The following is a 16,475-nucleotide window of genomic DNA, read 5'->3' on the forward strand; positions in this document are numbered from 1 at the left end:
CAGCCCTTCCTCCCAGCAGAGCTGCTCCATCCCTCTGACTCCCTTGGTGTCCCTGCTCTGGCCTGGCTCCAGCAGCTCCCTGTCCTTCTTGTGCTGGGATCCCAGGGCTGGAGGCAGCTCTGCAGGGAGGGCTCAGCAGAGCAGGGCAGAGGGGCAGGGTCCTGCTTTTTCTGAGGCACCCCAGGACACAACTGGCTTTTCTGGGCTGCACATGCTGCCTTGTGTCCAGCCACTCCTCCACCAGCACCCCAAGGAAGTCACACAGATCTAGCACAGAGCTCTGAAATCAGTCCCTGTGCTTGGACACCTGCAGCCCAACGTTGGTGACCACCTGCAGGCACCCACTGCTGTCACATAGATGCCACATGGGCTTAAGGAGAGGCCAGTAGGGACACCACTGTAGTGGTGCTTCATAGACAATGGACCACTAAGGACAGTCAGAACTGTAGACCAGGCAATCCAGACCTGGCCAGTGGAACCCTGTGGGAAAACTCTGTGATGTTCCCAAGGTTTGAGGAGAAAGGAGCACTCTGAAAGCATTTTGTAAGCCACCATTAACTCATCCAAGTGCCTGAAGCCCCTCCTCTGGGGAAAATACACATCTTATATATCTCACATAATATTAGAGATTGGTTCCCACTTTTGTAATAACTTGTTCTCTATCCAAATGCTGGACAAAAAGCATCCAGTCTCTGAGGCTGTTTTCAGGTGGCTTTTAGCCACCAAAGCTCCTGGTGTTTCTTTAGAGCATTTTCATTTTCTGAAGAGCATAAATGATGTCACTTATCGATTGCCAAACCTATTTCATAATTTCAATAACCTCCAGGGGACTGATTAAATCTGAAATACTTTGGCCTATTTTAAAGGATGTCTAATTGTGTTTTTAAGTCAGCCTTGGAACACATGATTCTTTATTAACCTAATAAGCCTCCATTATCCCATTCCCAAAGTTCTATTCAAGCCCTGTATTTAGTGTAAAGTACCATGCACTGGTTAATTAGAGCATATTATCTTGGATGAAAATGCTGAATCTTATTCTGCAGAGTCAGGGCTTGGAGAATTTGTTAATACTCTGCGTGTACCCAGCTTGGTTCTTATCTGAGCCCTGGCATGTGTTAGCAGGGCAATTACCTACTTGCAATAGCTGCCTGCTACTTGGCAGAGGGGAGTGCTGAACAGAGAGTTATTTCACCAAAGATAGGAAAGTGACTCATTTTGATTACTCAGTCATGTCCTCTGCTCCTTGTGCGTGCACAATGGGAAAGTCTGATGGAACCAGGGGAAAGAGGAGCAGCATGTGCTGCAGTCACTTCTCTTATTCACCACATTGCTGTAGCAAAAGTAAAAAGCCAATAATTATAATATAACAAGGCTGAGTAATAAAACATTTAACCTCCCCACATTTAGAAAGCGAATCTGAATTTAAAGGAAATTATGAGTTAAAGATGTCAAGGGGCAAAGGATGGCAATAACTCAATTTCATTTTTTGTTTACCACAATTTCCAGTTTGCTTGGCCTTTTGGTCTCTTGGTGTTCATGTTGCAAAAAGGAGAAGTGTTCTTATCCAAACAGCACCTTGCTTTAAATTAGTGTGGTACATTTCACATAAAAAGTGCATTTACAAAATTCACTCTTCCTAATCTGTTCTGGGAAGACTGAGTAGACAGCATGTGTCAGGTAACATTTCTAAAGCCTCCTCCTGACTTGGTGACCCTATTCCCATATTTAAGTGATCCAGGCCTGTGGAAGTCTCCTGAGACTCACAGACTCTCAAAATCATCTCTTACAGACATATTCCATCATTTTAAGAGCTTTTTCATTAAACAGCTCACTATGCCCATTTTCCTGTAAAAAAATAGTACTAAATTTAAAAATTTGCAGCACTAAAAACCATACTGCTGAAAAGCCAGAATAAACCATGTGCCCCTACAATAATCTCTTCAGGTTGATGGTCTGTTCAATAATACATCATTATGCATTTTCCATGCTAATTAATTTAGTAATGCTCCCATAATCTAATGCACCCCTGGTTTCAAGAATTGGAAAGCTGTTTTCATGAAGGGTTTCATGACACCCCTGCAAGGTTTAGCCTAACGGTGTCATTTGAAACACATGCAGATTTGTGGTTGTACATCTGACAATGGCACATTAGCCTAGCAGCAGCAGCATTTAAAACACATCATACAGTACAGCATTTTAATCTCTAGGACAGAATAATAAATCTTTCTTTCCCTTCCTGATTTTTAATGTAAAATCATCTTTTTTATCTCTTGTGACATCAGCAGAAGGAGGTCCAGTAAAACAACAGTTTGAAAGCCATAACATAAAAACCTTCAAATGGTTTTCTAGAACTTTCTAAAATTAAGCAATTAAAAAAACAAAAAAACAAACCACAGAACCCCCCAAAAAACCCCAACAACAACAACAAATCCATCAACACTGAGTTACTGGGAAAGCCCTCTCAGGTAGGGACCACCCTGCTAACAGACACTTCTTGACCTTTCACCAACACTCTGTGGCTCTCCTAAAACCTTCTCCAGTGACCTTCGTGCCTCCCACTGCTGAGACTGCTCTCCTCATTGAATCCCAGCCTCTGGTCACTGTTTCAATGAGATTTTAAGTTTACCTGGCTTCCAATATCCTTTTAATACCCTTCTTTTATCTAAATGCTAGTTCTCAGTGGAAAACTGTAATGGTTGTATGTCAATGAGAACATTAAGACATTATTTCAATAGAAACAATTCATAAAATTTTGCCCAAATGGATATGTTTGAACCTTTTAGAATGCAATACCTTTAATAATTCTATTTTTTTGTTCCACAAAAATTATTTCCCCATTTTTCAGCCATCTCTAATTTTAACAATAACTTGCAGGTGTTTCCTGTTAAGTTGGTAATAACTGTGTCCTGGGATAATAAAACTCTTTGGGTTTGGCCCGTTTATCATATTTAAATTATAACTTAAAGGTGCATCCTGTTTACAAGGTAATAATTATATATGGGACTAAACAAACTCTTCTGGAGCCAGTCCAACCTATTGTGTTATGTTGGGTTTGAAGAAACCTTGGATAATGCCATAGGTAGTAAAAGTTGACTCTTCCCTCTTAGCAAAAATTGGGAAAAATATAAGGAAAAAAGGTTGGTGTGTTGCCTAAATTAGGAAATTAACTTTGCAAAACTAGAGCCTCCAAAATGAGCAATCAAATAATCTTAAACCTTAGCCAATGGCCAGACAGTGAGAACACACCCATGTGAATTCCTCAGGGTGGACGTCAGCACAAGACGTAAATGCTGCACCCCCTGCTCTGTCTCCCATGTCCTTCCAGGGGTCTCCTGCCCCTCCCTGGCTGTGTTCCCTGGGCTCTGAGGCAGCACTGCCCCATTCCAAGGCCACTGGCCACAGCCTCCCATATCCCTCCTTGCTCTGTGCCATGGCTTGGATTTTAAATCATGCTCTTTTTTGTCAGGAGAGAAGACCCAGAAAGTTCAAAAAACCCTCAAACCCCGGGGAAGGAGGTCAGCTCTTGAACTCACAAGTTGTCCTCTGTTGGACAGCTGCCTTACAGTGAGATTTGGGGTCTCATGTAGAGCTCTCCACCTTGCCCAAATCCCTTGCACTGATGATCCCAAATTTCCAGCCCCTGCCCCAGTGGCAGCCTGGTGCTCTCCACCTCCGTGGTTTAACAGCCTGCAGAACCTCGTGCAGTGGGACAACAGTCACTCCTTTGTTGAGGTCAGGACTTAGGGGGCTGTGGAAGGAATTTGGGTTGTCCTGTGTGCAGAGGAAAGCAGCAACTGCAGTGTGAAGCACAGAGAGATATCAGCATTCAAAAAAGCCACTTGAAAAATAAACTCCAGAAGCCATCAGTGCCTTTGCTCACATTGTAGCTTGGCTCCAGTGTTTCACTGTTATTTCTTAACAGCAAAATAGGCCCCAAACATTTTTCCCTTTTTTTTTTTTTTTTTCTTTTCCTTTTTTTTTTCTTTTTTTGCTACATACTGCACAGTATGAGTAATTCAAGGAGAGAATAAAGGCTGGCATTGTATAGCACACTTTCTCATGCACACACAAACCTCCTTCCAGCTTACTGAAGGAATCAAAGGGTGGAGGGAGTGTCTCCAGCATTTCATGTAAATGACGTCTTTTTTTTTTCTCCACTTTTAATGCCACCATAAACTCAGTGTGATGAAGCATTGATGAATAATGAGCCCATGACACATCATACTCTTAGAACAGCTCATATATTTGGCACATGCCAAATGCCCCATTTGTGTCTTTTCTTTCTTTCCCCCCACCCCCCCAGCTCAAGCACAGGTTCACAAACACCTTTGCCATGAGTAAATGCAGGTTTTATTTTCACCCTGAGCAGCAGTGCCATCCCTCTCTTTAGGGTGCTGTGAGGCAGCTCATGCCATCCAAGCAGGCATCACACCCTGACCAAAGCCACTGCCTGGACAGGCCAGTGGTCTGTCCCTGGTCTCCCTGAACTGGGAGCCTCCAGCAGGCTGCTGGAGGATGCTTTTGTTCCTCCCTCATCTCCCACCAGGCATGGCACTGTCACCTTCCCTGAAGCAGTGTCAGTAGAGCAATCAGGATGTCCTTGTGAAAAAAATGCAGCTTCTTATTCAGCAAGTGACTTGGAGGGAGTTGGGGGTGAACTTGCATTTTATTGAGAATCTGCTTTTCCTGCATTGTCCTGGATTTCCTGGTAACAATTGGATTCCTGGACTTAAAACCACCTAGGAAAAATTCGCTAAGTCCTAAGTCACCAAGAGTGACTCAGCTGTCAGAGGGGACAGGGGACACTGTCATATGGGAAATGAAAAACCTTGGTTGGTGGTGAATCTCCAGTGGCACAAATGTTTCCATGCAATGTGCCAGTACTAACCCTGCAGCAAGGTCCACGTTTTTGCCAGCTCTTCCTTACAAAGGGGAAGGTCAGGGATGCTCTGCTGGCACAGACACACTGCAGACCTCAGCCTTACCTTCTGATCCTGCTCCTGAGGATTTGTGTTCCCCTGGAAATGTGGATTCCACCAGGTGGGAATAGCCAGAATGGGGAGGCAGAAGAGAATTTAACAGTGCTGGAGGCACAACATGGGAGATGTTTCCCCAGGAAAGAAGGAGGCTGGACAAAATCAGCAGTTTTCAAGTTTGCTAAAAAGCCCATCATGTTAGCTGGAAAGGTCTGATTTCTTAATCATCATAGTGAGGGTTATGCATAAAGTTTTGTCTTATAAAATCCTCTCTAATATCTAGTCAGTGTACAAAGAGGTTTCATTTCTCATTTGCCTTTATCACTTTGCCTATGTTGAGATATGAGACAATATTTTATTTTAAGCTAATTTTTTTCCAATAATTTTTTCTAAGTTCTCAAATATGTAAAAGGACTCATGTCTGCTCTCCTGAAAGGTGCATTATTTCTTTAATGGGAGCTTTCAAAGCAACATAAGGGAACAGAGCACAAGGAAACTACTTGAATCTTCATTGCTTTGAAAAACATATAAACATAACCATTTTCAACCAACCACTTTTTCCCCATTGTTGCCAAAAATCCTATAATGCTTTCCACATGGCTTTTTAAGCTGTAAGAGGTGACATCAGACACCCAGGCTGCCATGGAGAACATAAGGGAACTTGGGTATTGCTGACAAACCATGGGCAGTTCCTTCATTTCCAAAGTTATCAGGACCACACATGGCACAAGCACAAATTAATGCCATTTCTCGACTTGATTATGCTCATTTCCCTGGGTGACAATCTCTTCTGGATGAGATAAGCCCAGTGTTCCTGCTGGGGGCTGCTCCTGTCACTCAATTCAGCAAACAAGGTCAATCAAACCACTTTATCTCCCTCCTTCTGCCCCAACTCCCAAAAAACAGAAAATTAAAAAAAAGAAAAAAAAAAAAAAAAAGGAAAAAGAAATGGCAATTTTCTCCATTTAGTAACAAAGCTCCAGAAGCTGCATGACCCCATTTCTGTCATCAGAACTGTTTCTTTTTTTCCCCTCTTCTACAGGCAGGCTGCAGGGAGGATTTGAAATAAGGAACTAAATGAGTTTCCTGAAATTGGTTTTTCGTGGCAGAGTTACGGGAACCACGTTGATTGAAACTAAGTCCTTGGGGAATTAATTCCTTCTGGCAAAAAGAACAGTTCCTGAAACTTGTATCAGTCTTTTCACACCAATAATTTATATTTTAGAACTTATTTTAAGATGAAGTTGTTTCTGAGGCTAATTATTTGCTTCTAGAAACAGATAAAGCTAAAAGCATGCTGATAATCTGCTTCTAATCTCTCTGTACCAACCTCCTTTAGCCCCATACAAATCTTCTGGTCAATGATAAATTTGGCAGCTCTGTTTTCAGCATTGGCTCAAACTCAGCTGATCTGAATGCTCTTTTTAAACAAAAACAAAAACAGCTCCTCCTTTACAAAATACATGGCCACTGTTCACTCCAAGCTGCAACTGGTTAGGCTGAAAAAGGGTTAAATCCTAGTTTTCCATGGCTGCATTGAGTGCTCCTATAATATTTTGCCTCCTTGATTTTAAGTCAGCCACATGCCTGCTGCTGAAACTACAATGCAGTCAGTGTCTGGATTGCTGACAAAGATCAGGCTTTCATCCCTGTTATTTGTGTTACTCCTCAGAGTTTTTTAATGGTTTTTAGCAGAGAAAAATAACAGTCATGGCTTGGAAGTGCTTCAGAATGACCCAGCACTTACCATCGTGCAGCCCTTTCAGGGATGCTTTGGGATCCAGGTTCTGGCTGCTGCTCCACGGGGATCTATGTCTTTTCAGGCAGGTTTCCAGTGACTGGCACAGGAAATATAATAATCTGTAATAATGAGGAGCAAAATTCTACTTTCACCCCAGAGACTGGGGCTTGTTACTTTCAGAGAAGCTGCAGTCAAGTGGAAAGAAACATTCATTTGATCACATCAGCCAGATCATGTGAGATTTCAGGTCAGCATGGTGACAGGACAGTCACACCACTCCATGTCACCTGCCAAAGGAATTGTCCTTATTCAGTGCCCACATTGAGCTTTGCCTGAATCCAAATCTACACCACCACAGTTGCTTCTCCACTTTTTTCCTTAAAATCTCTTTCTGCAAGAGGCTTCTTCAAGAGCTGTCTTCAAGTCTCAGTGAGCATGCAGAGATTTTTGTCTCCTTCTGTGCTCCACCCCTGCATCACTCCATGTCCTAAACACTTTAAATAAGGGGGACCTTGAACTTCTCGCTCACATGGGGTATGTTACCATTGCACATTGAAGTATCAGTTTTTCCATCTTGGGGTATCCTTTTCCTTTGCCTTTAGCCATCATTCTCTGCTAGACAACATCTTGGATGTTTCTTTCCTTAGAAAATGTCTGCTGAAAATCACTCTTTGCCCACAGCTACCTGACATCACACACAGCATCACACAAAATCCTACTTTTCCTCATACTGGCAGTTTGGCAAGGAAACACACCGGATGGCTGACAGAGGATCCTTCTGTAGGGGTGACAGAAGTGGCCTCAGAACTTACTACAGGCCTCTGGTTTATGATGTAAACTCCACATTTTCCCAGAAGATAAAGGAATTTGCACACATGGTGAACTCGCCGTTGTCATTTCTGTAAAGATTTGAAGATGAATTAGCAACTGACTGATCCAAAGTCCACTGAAGCCAGTAAAGGCCATAAAGAATCAAAGACAATAAAGATACAAAAGAGTACTGACAGCCAAGATATTATTTTCCCTTTTTTTTTTTTTTTCTGCTTAATAAAAAACAGTTCAATCAACTCTTTCATTTATGCTCTGCAGTGTACAAATAAACATATCATTACACATTTTTCTTCCTCGGCAAAAACAGCTTAACAGAATAACATGAAATCACCAGCATAAACCAATCCATTAACTTCACAGCCGAGTAATGCAAGGAATTAATTTTGTACTCAAAGACAGACTAATCTGAGACTGCAAAACTGTACCTGTTACTAAATCACAGGTGCAGAGGGAGGGACTGGGCTTCTGATGGGCAAAATAAGAATTAGCTGCTTCCAACTGCCCAGTGTATGATGAACTTACTTGGATTTAACATATTCCTCTGCCCAACATGAGCCATACTCTGACCACAACTCAGACAAGATTATCAGGCAGCCACCAGCAGGCAAGAGCAAGGGGTATTTACCCAACAGGAGGTACAGCAGTCCCCCCTCCTGCTGCCTCCAGCTCTGAATCCAGTTTTCTGTCCAGGAACCTTGCTCAGCTGAAAATGAAATCAATTTTAGTTGTTTGCCTGGGATAAGATTGCAAGTCTTTTAGCCAAGCCAGGGCTCCTGCTGCAGAGCAGCCCCCAGGGGAATGCAGCCATTGCAGATAACTGGTGCAGGACATGCACAGGGGAAGGACACACATGCTTACATCCCTCCAGGAAATCCCAGGGAGAGAGATGGAGTCCTGCCCTCAACCCTGTCCAAAGGGTTTAGCACTCCTCCAGGGCCTGACAAATAGATGGCCTTTGTCTGATGTCCCTGAGGGCAAATGCAAGCTAATAAAAACTGGAGTCCACACAGATAACATATAATTGTAACTGGGTTTCAGGCAATGGTCATCCAGGCTATCTCATTATTCTCTTTGAACAGGCTTTGAATTACACTTTTGCAATTTTAGATAAAAGTGATCCAATGGTTTTGCAGCATTAGCAAACTGAGTTAGATTGAACAGTTAGAATTAATGGATACTTTGATTTCATCTTTTCTCTTTAACCTTGAAACCAGCAATCAGGCAGCAAAATCATTTTCCCTTGCTCATGTTTTCTTCCTCAGTCATATTTCTCTATTCTGCCCTCTCAGGCACTTGCTCCTGGTTTGTTTGACTTTGGCCAGGCTGCATTTCCAATTCACTGCTGCTCTCTGGAACACCAGTGCCTGCATTACAACATTTTCACATTTTCAGTATTGAACTGTGAGTATTTGTAACCAGCATGAAGTAAAAATCTTTCTGTTGGTGGTGGTGACCAGACCAGTTCTTCTGGCTTTGCTTTTTTTTTTTTTTGCTCTCATTGAGTGTTGTGGAGTCTGAATGAATCATAACAATCCCAACAAACTCCACTTACCTTTTGTTCCAGTGGCTTATACAGAGCAGAAGAAATCTCTGAGGAGCTCTCCCACCTGTTCTCCTTTAGGCTCAAGCAGACATGGTGCCCCCAAACAAGCCTAAATCAGCTCTTCCCAGCCATGAGCCTCTGATGGCCCTGAAATGAATTTATTCTTAGTCTTACACATAAAACTAACAAGCACACAAGTCCTTAGTTGATGTGGCTGGTCAAGGCGCCTCTGGGCAATGCAACCAGACTCATCCAGTAGCAGCAGGATTCCTAAATTTCCACTGTAAAGGCCCCAGATCTCCTAGTGGAGGAGGAGAACCTCACATCCCCACCAGACCTGCTGTGGAGGCCTAATACAGACAGCTGGAATGTGCTTGCAGTCTGATGCCCACAACACTGCAAATAAAAATGTGCAATAAATACACAGCTGATATATGCAACAGCCTTATCTGAGTAGAGTGTTGCAGCTAGATGTGCCCTTTCATTTATTCCATGGTTCCCACAGGCTAGGCCACCTCCCAGACTTCCCTCTGCTTGGGACCAAAGAAGCCACACAAATGATAACAGTGGCAGAAGTTACCACAAGAGAATCACATCCCACAATCCCTCCTCTTTTCATTTTTCCTCCACAATATTTATTTGGGGGGGAAAAAAAAGTTTTTTCACAGGATTTACAATCCACAAAGCCATAAAGACTTGTAGAAGAAAAAAGAAATCTCAGGTGCTACTTAAGAAATTCCTCATTTCTAAACCTCAGTGGATTAAAGTTTCTGCCCTAATGACCTGTGTGACTGCTTTTGTGTAAAACTTTGAATAACTTTATTGATTACAGTCTGTATAGCACAAGTCTCTGGACTCTGATTCTTGTTTTTCTCTTCTAAAAAGCTCCTATAAAGACATACAGTACCAGAATGGATTAGTGCATTAGCCCTTGCCTTTGCAGACTTACTTGCAATCCAGAAAGGATTTGGATGAAGGGAGTCTTACCAGGCAGGATCACACTTCTTAGTGGAAAATATTTCCATACTGAAAAAAATGGGAAATGTAACATTTAGCACAATTCAACCTGTTTGATAGGCTTTTCTGTGCTGAGGCATGGGGGTGGTACAGGAACAGCACCACCAGGCAGCATGGGATGCCTCAACAGGGCTGTCTCAGGGCTAGGATAGTTTTCATAAAGATTTTCTCAGAAGAAGATAAAAGAAAGCCCTTTGGTAAAGCTGAATGGGAGAGTCCAGCTGGCATAACAGAAGTTACAGGTGAAAAATGAGGTTTATTGGCAGAATGTTTGGGTCTGACTGAAAGAGCAGCACAGTGCCCACAGTTTTCTCTTTCCTCTGACAGGGTCTCCATAACAGTTTTCCTCCTGGTGTTTTCCAACACAAGGCTCTTTCACACAAGAAAACAGATGACAAGGTGAATACAGGTTTTAGTTTTAAAATGACCTACAGAGCCTTCAGTCTGTTTTTAGAAAGGAAACAGGATTTCTGTCTAAAACCAGACTCTCCACCCTCTCTTTCTACCCTCCCTTGTCCTTTCCACCTGTTTAGATGTTTTCACAGTGGGATAACACATTCATTCCCTCCAGACCAGGGCTCAGCTGTTAGGAATGGAAAATAAAACCCAAGTTTGCTGAGTATTTTTAGCCCAGGGAAAATAAAGCGGTTGCAAATCCCATCCACCCAGCAGCTCCTCTGGCTTGTGCAGATCCCTGCCCAGAAAGAAAGGAAACCACAGGGCCAGGCTGAGCCCACTGATTTTATACCCATGCCAAGTAGTGACTCACCCAACCATCCCACCCTTCTTTTTCTGCCTGTGTGGAGGTGCCCTCCCCGGAGGTCACATCAGCTGGGCCATGCCGTGGCTGTGGCACTGCTGCTGTCACTGCCACAGGGGCACTCAGCCCGTGGCTCTCACCCTCAGCAGAGATCATCTGCTGGTGACTGGATCACCAACAGGTTGCAGATGGGTCTCCTGTTTTCCTCTGATCTCCCCAGCCTCGAGGGACCGGCCTTCTGAGAAAAGGCAGCACAGCACGTAAGGGGATCCAACACTAAACAGATGACACATATTTTAGATCCACCTAATGGCTGATCCTGGTTTCCAGGCTCCCCAAGTGCCATTTGTCTTTAACAAATGGCCACACCGGCTGTGGAGATGATATTTTAAAAATGTCTTTGAAAGGGCTGACTTGCCTCTAATGGCATCTGCAGCCTGTGTGCCCCTGACAGTTGTCCTCTGTGCTGTCAGGCTGCTTCTATTGCAGGTAAAGGCAAAGTATTCTGAAATAGAAACTGTAAACTGACAAGGAAATGTGTTCAGAAAAAATTATGTCCTGAATGGAAGAGGTGGTTTTAAGAACCAAAGAGAGGAGGCTCTAGAACACACTATCATCTATGGTTAGGTCTGAGCATCCTTGGAGTGTGAGCTGTAAATTGAGTTTATGCTGCAGCTGTAGCAAAGCTGTGATTTCTTCACTGCTACATTGACTGTGCAGCATCTTGTATGCAACAGAAACACTGGATGCTGGCAAAATTGTTCAAACATTGCTGGGAGGAAGATATAAATCCTGAAATACCCTTTTGCAAATTTTTCCTGTTTTCCATCTCTGTCTTGGGAAAATCTGGAGATTTAGAACAACTCCCTGGGACATTTTCCTGTGCACATCTCAGACAGGCCCCCTGGAAAGCAGCAAAAGGCATTCTAGCTCAGCCCTGCAGCCTGTGCCCAGGGATCCTGTTTTTAACATGAAACACAACAGGCCCAGCTCAGTTCCCACTCATCCTATTGCACCCCCCAACACAGAAGTGTTTCCATATCCATTTCCATGCCCATCCATGTGTGACCAGGTGCCAGGGCTGACCCTGTGGGCTGGGAGCAGGGACAGCCCCAGGTGCTCCCAGTGCCTTGGACACGCTGCGCACATCAAAACGCTGGAGCAGTGTGTGCACACCAGGTCTCACAAGGACCATACTTATTATGAAGGCATCACAAACAGCTCAGACATATCCTCCTGTCCAAGAAATCCTGGAAAGAAATATGGCAACTCCTCTGGGAACCATTCAACTCTGCTCCATCTCCATTTACTTAGTCATCAGCAGCACGCTGCTGTGGGCTCACTTAGTTGTGGGAGTATTCCCAACAGACCTCCTTAAAAAGCACTTTCTATTTAAGACCAAAAAACAGCTGCTGATAATGCTGCCTTAATCTGGCCATTTTGCTTCTGGCTTCTATAGATTCCACATTTTTCCTATCCAGCCTGCACTAGAAGCAGTTTAGCATCCATTGCCTGGGATTTCTGGGAATGCTCGGTGCTGACCTCACTGATCTCACTGTGACCAAAACCGAGTGTGCTTTGTTTTCCTCTTCCTTTCATTCTTGAAAAGATGGAGCACCCACAAAGAGCAGATCATCTGCAAAGTTAAGGCACAGTTATTCCAGTAGCTGACACACTGCTCCATGAATGCTGGCTACTTACAGCAAATGTAATCCCAGTTTATCTTCTGCAAAATCTTTAGCAAGTTATTGCTGGGAGTTCAAGTTATAACTGCTGTGATTTGTGAGTGTGCAATTTAAGGAAACTGTTCTATTATTCCATCCAGTTTGGAGACTTGGAGGAAAAACATCTTCCTGAAGCTTTCAGTCCTTCAGGGAAGTGAGCAATACATGCCTGGTATTACCTATTAGCAAGTATTTTAACCCTCCCCAGGTCTGGCAATATTGCTGCTGGTATATAGCATAAATTCCTTGGGAATTAGGCTTTTTTTTTTTTTTTTTATTTAGTAGATCTCAGCTGAGGCACCCCCACCAACCCAACCAGCTTTACCCACCTTGGATTCAGAGTGTCAGTGAAGACCCATCTAGACAGCTCTGTTTCAGAACTCCCAGCCTCTCCTTGGAGATCACCAGAAAAAAAAAAATATTTTCAGAACAGTGAAAACATTAACAAGACGAGCCAGATTTTTAAATGGCAGAATCTTTGTTTACCAAAAGAGATCTTTCAGTTTTAAGCAAGGATTTTCTTAAATGCTGGCTTTCAGGCTTTTTCCCAATTCTAGAGACCCAAGGGGGCAGTGTCCACTGAAGACTATGCCACAGCAAATTCAAGCACACAAGGCCAAAACAAGAAGTCCTGTTTTTCTCCTTTTAAGCTCCAGAGAGGCCAATAAGAAATCCACAGACCTCAAGTGATTCTGCCAACCACAGCAAAAAATATCTACTGTGGAGTAACATTAGCAAAAGTCTGCCTACAGGTCATGAGTTTCTTCAAGAGTGACTTTTTTCCCAGATGATCTTTTTAAGCAGCCTCAAAAAACCTTTGGTACAATTTCCTGTTAATTGCAGGATGTAAGGCAAAAAAAAATTTGGGCATTTTAGTCAAGGCACACATAGCCAAAGCCCTCTAGTCAGAGTCTAGCTCAACTGAAATTGTTGTTAAACTGGTAGTGACAGGACCAGGCTCCAGCAGACACCAAGTGCTTCTGACAAGTCCAGTTTCCATGACAGGGAAAGTGGAGAAGCAGTAAATTTTGTTATTTCTGACAACAGGAGCACTCTGGGTGCTGGCTGGGGCTTGGGTGTTGCATTTTTGCTACACAACACGAGGGTCCCCTTTACAGATGAGCAAAACAACCTCCATACATCTCTTCAGCAAGATGTGCACCTAAAAACTTCTTTACAGCTGCTAAAAGTCTCATCTTCCAAATGCTCACAAAAGAAGTTGATAGGCTCCTGAGCTGTGACTTGGATGTCAAAAATAGTATTTGGAGGAGTCTCAGCTGTTCTCTGAGGGAGAACAGATTTTTTTTACTGACTTACCCCAGGTAGATGATTGAATCAGAGCACTAAAAGTGGAATTTTGCTTTCTCAGAAGCTGGGCAGTGGTTGCCTTGCCTTGCACTAACAGCTTCTGGCTACCTGGTCCCACATGTGAGCAGGTGAATAATTGACAGATGGTTTTCTTTATGCAGCTAAGTAATAACTTTCAACATTATGTCAGGAGAGATTAGGAAGGGGTGGAAAAAATACACTGAAGAAAGCTGGGGCTTAAACTTGTTACCCAGCATCCACCCCCCTCCCCAGCCCTCTCCCCCCGTGCCAAGCAGGGCCAGGGGTGCCCAAAGGTGCTCGTTAGAGAGGGTGTTTACAGGTGAGCCATTATCGGGTACTGGTATAAAATACTGCCCTGGAAAAGCACTGCTAATAAGCTCCAGCTGCCTGGGAAATGAAAAGCAAAATTCCTGCAGCAAATAGTCCATCTGAAAAACAACCAGTAGTAGGGCTGAAACAAAGGAGCTGAGCTTGAAAAGCAGAGCTGTGGCTGAGTCAAGCTGCAGTTTGGAAAGGCTATCAGATGGATGTTTGCCTAGCTTTGCTTTTATGCAGAGATTTGTTCCTGCCAGCACAAGGAGCTGCTGAGACCACAGCCTGTCTTCTTTTTGCCTTTGTATCCTTACTTGTGCCCCCAGACTTTGCTGCCATGAGATCATAGGCTGTGTTTCTGGGCTGGCTTAGAAAAATGCAACAGTTTGCAGAGGTGTAATAATGTGTTTTATTTCAAAACAGAACTTAAAACAGAAATAGAAACACAAACAGCAAGGCCTGATAGCCCTTCTCCCCTCCCACTCCCAAAAGCTGGTTGTCTCCTGCTTCCCCTCCCAATTTTCTGTTGGCTCAGCTGGCAAAAAAATGGGGATGATTAAACCTTTTTTCCTAAAGGCAAATAGGAACACGGCCCTGCTGGCTTCCCTCTGGTGGCATAAAACCCCTCCAGGGCTGCAGGGCTGGTGCTGCCTGTGACAGGCACCCATTGCCTCCATCCTCAGCTTGCAGAATAGCCTCCACCCTGTGCTGGCCCTTTTTCAATAAAATAAAATATAAAATAGCAAAATAAATGCAGCCTCCCTGACCTCAACAGCTCCATCTTTTCATCTCAGTGAAGGGAAATCTGGATCCAGAACCTCGAGATTGATTTCCTTGTTCATTTAAGGAGGACCCAAAGGGACAATCAGTGGCAGAAGAGGGCAGAGAGAGCCACACTGGCTTGAAGTGAGCTAGTTTGGGTAGCAGAAGCAGCACAGCTCTGTACAGGATAATTCACTCCTGTTCTTTCCAGCCTAATGGAAACAGAACAGAATGCCTTCTCTCACATTTTCTTTTCAGGAGGCCTGGCACATCTGGGACTATCATAAGCTCAGATGTCATCTGTTTCATGGCAGGGTTCCAGTCAGTGTTGCCCATGGATAGTGAAAATGCTTTCTTCAAATGCTTTCTCATGGCTGGGTAGGAATTTTGGCCCTTCATTTCCATTATTTTCCATGGCTGCATAAAAAATTTTAGACTAGAGGTCTAGTGTTGTTCAGAAAGGATGCTGGTGATCCTTCCCCATCTGAGAAAAAGGCTTTTTGTCATTCCCCCAGAATCCATGGGAGTAACAGACTTGCATCTTCCATTGAGGCTGATTAATGATGGTTTTTTGTGGTTGTACACCAGCAAATCATTAATGCAATTTCCATTCTTTCACCCATAAACACAGCTTTTTAGTTGTTCATGACCCTCATGACCAAGTTTTACTGGATCAAAATTGTCCCTTCTGTTTATTTGTCAGTATCAGGAAAACTGGCATGGCTTACTGTGCTTCAAAAAGCAAACAAGCAAATGCATAACTGGGCCCTAGATGCCAACAACAACACTGCATATTTATTGTGATGGTTGGACATACAGGCAACAGATTTTGAACATACTGGTGAAATGCTAAAAGCACATTAAGCATGCAGAAAACTGGTTGAGTAGCTTTGAAGTTGTGACAATAACCATTTTCAAATGCAGTCAAAATTTCCATTACGTTTCTTGGCTTGGTCTCACTTCAGGAGGCTGGATCTTGCACACTTGGTAGAACTTGCTAATCAGTTTTTTTTTCTGTTTTATCTGAAGTGCTTTTCACTTTGGGGGCAATTGTGAAGCAAAATAGAAGCAAGGAACAGCACAGTCCAAAGACATTTAAGGTAGCCAGGAACAGTGGAGGCAAGACTATCCTGAGACATGAGCAGAGCTGACTTTTTTGTTTCCCTGTTTGTCTGCACCAAGGCTAAATAGCACTTTCTACAATTCTCTAGGACTTTATAAGCTTGGCTAGTCTGTCACTCCTCAAGGTGACCCTCTCACTGTCAAACCCAGCCTGATGGGAATTTCAGGTGTTTGCTGAATCTGTGCAATATGTTCCAGCTAATCATTTTTTGGAATATATCACTAAAATTTCCTATGCCATTCCCTCACTTTACATCTTCTCCCCCATTTTTCCCCTGGCAGCAGGAGCAGAGCTAGGACTGCCAGAAGTAGTGGGATTAAAAACACCCTTTACAGAGTGCAGAGAGCCAAGGGTAGC

At 43.5% G+C, this 16,475-nt stretch overlaps 1 protein-coding gene and 1 long non-coding RNA gene across 2 annotated transcripts in view; one reads left to right on the plus strand and one right to left on the minus strand.

Annotated features, from left to right (window-relative positions):
• The window catches only part of LOC103819716 (potassium voltage-gated channel subfamily KQT member 1-like), a 411,297-nt gene that overhangs the window by 356,202 nt on the left and 38,620 nt on the right, over positions 1 to 16,475 (plus strand). The window lies entirely within an intron of this gene.
• On the minus strand, positions 4,399 to 10,119 carry LOC127059150 (uncharacterized). The gene is made up of 3 exons (XR_007776634.1): positions 10,041 to 10,119; positions 9,101 to 9,238; positions 4,399 to 7,616 (listed from the first exon to the last, which is right to left on the minus strand). It is a non-coding gene; the product is annotated as an uncharacterized LOC127059150 (long non-coding RNA).

The sequence above is a fragment of the Serinus canaria genome, chromosome 1A (assembly GCF_022539315.1).
Source record: "Serinus canaria isolate serCan28SL12 chromosome 1A, serCan2020, whole genome shotgun sequence".
Lineage (NCBI taxonomy): Eukaryota > Metazoa > Chordata > Aves > Passeriformes > Fringillidae > Serinus > Serinus canaria.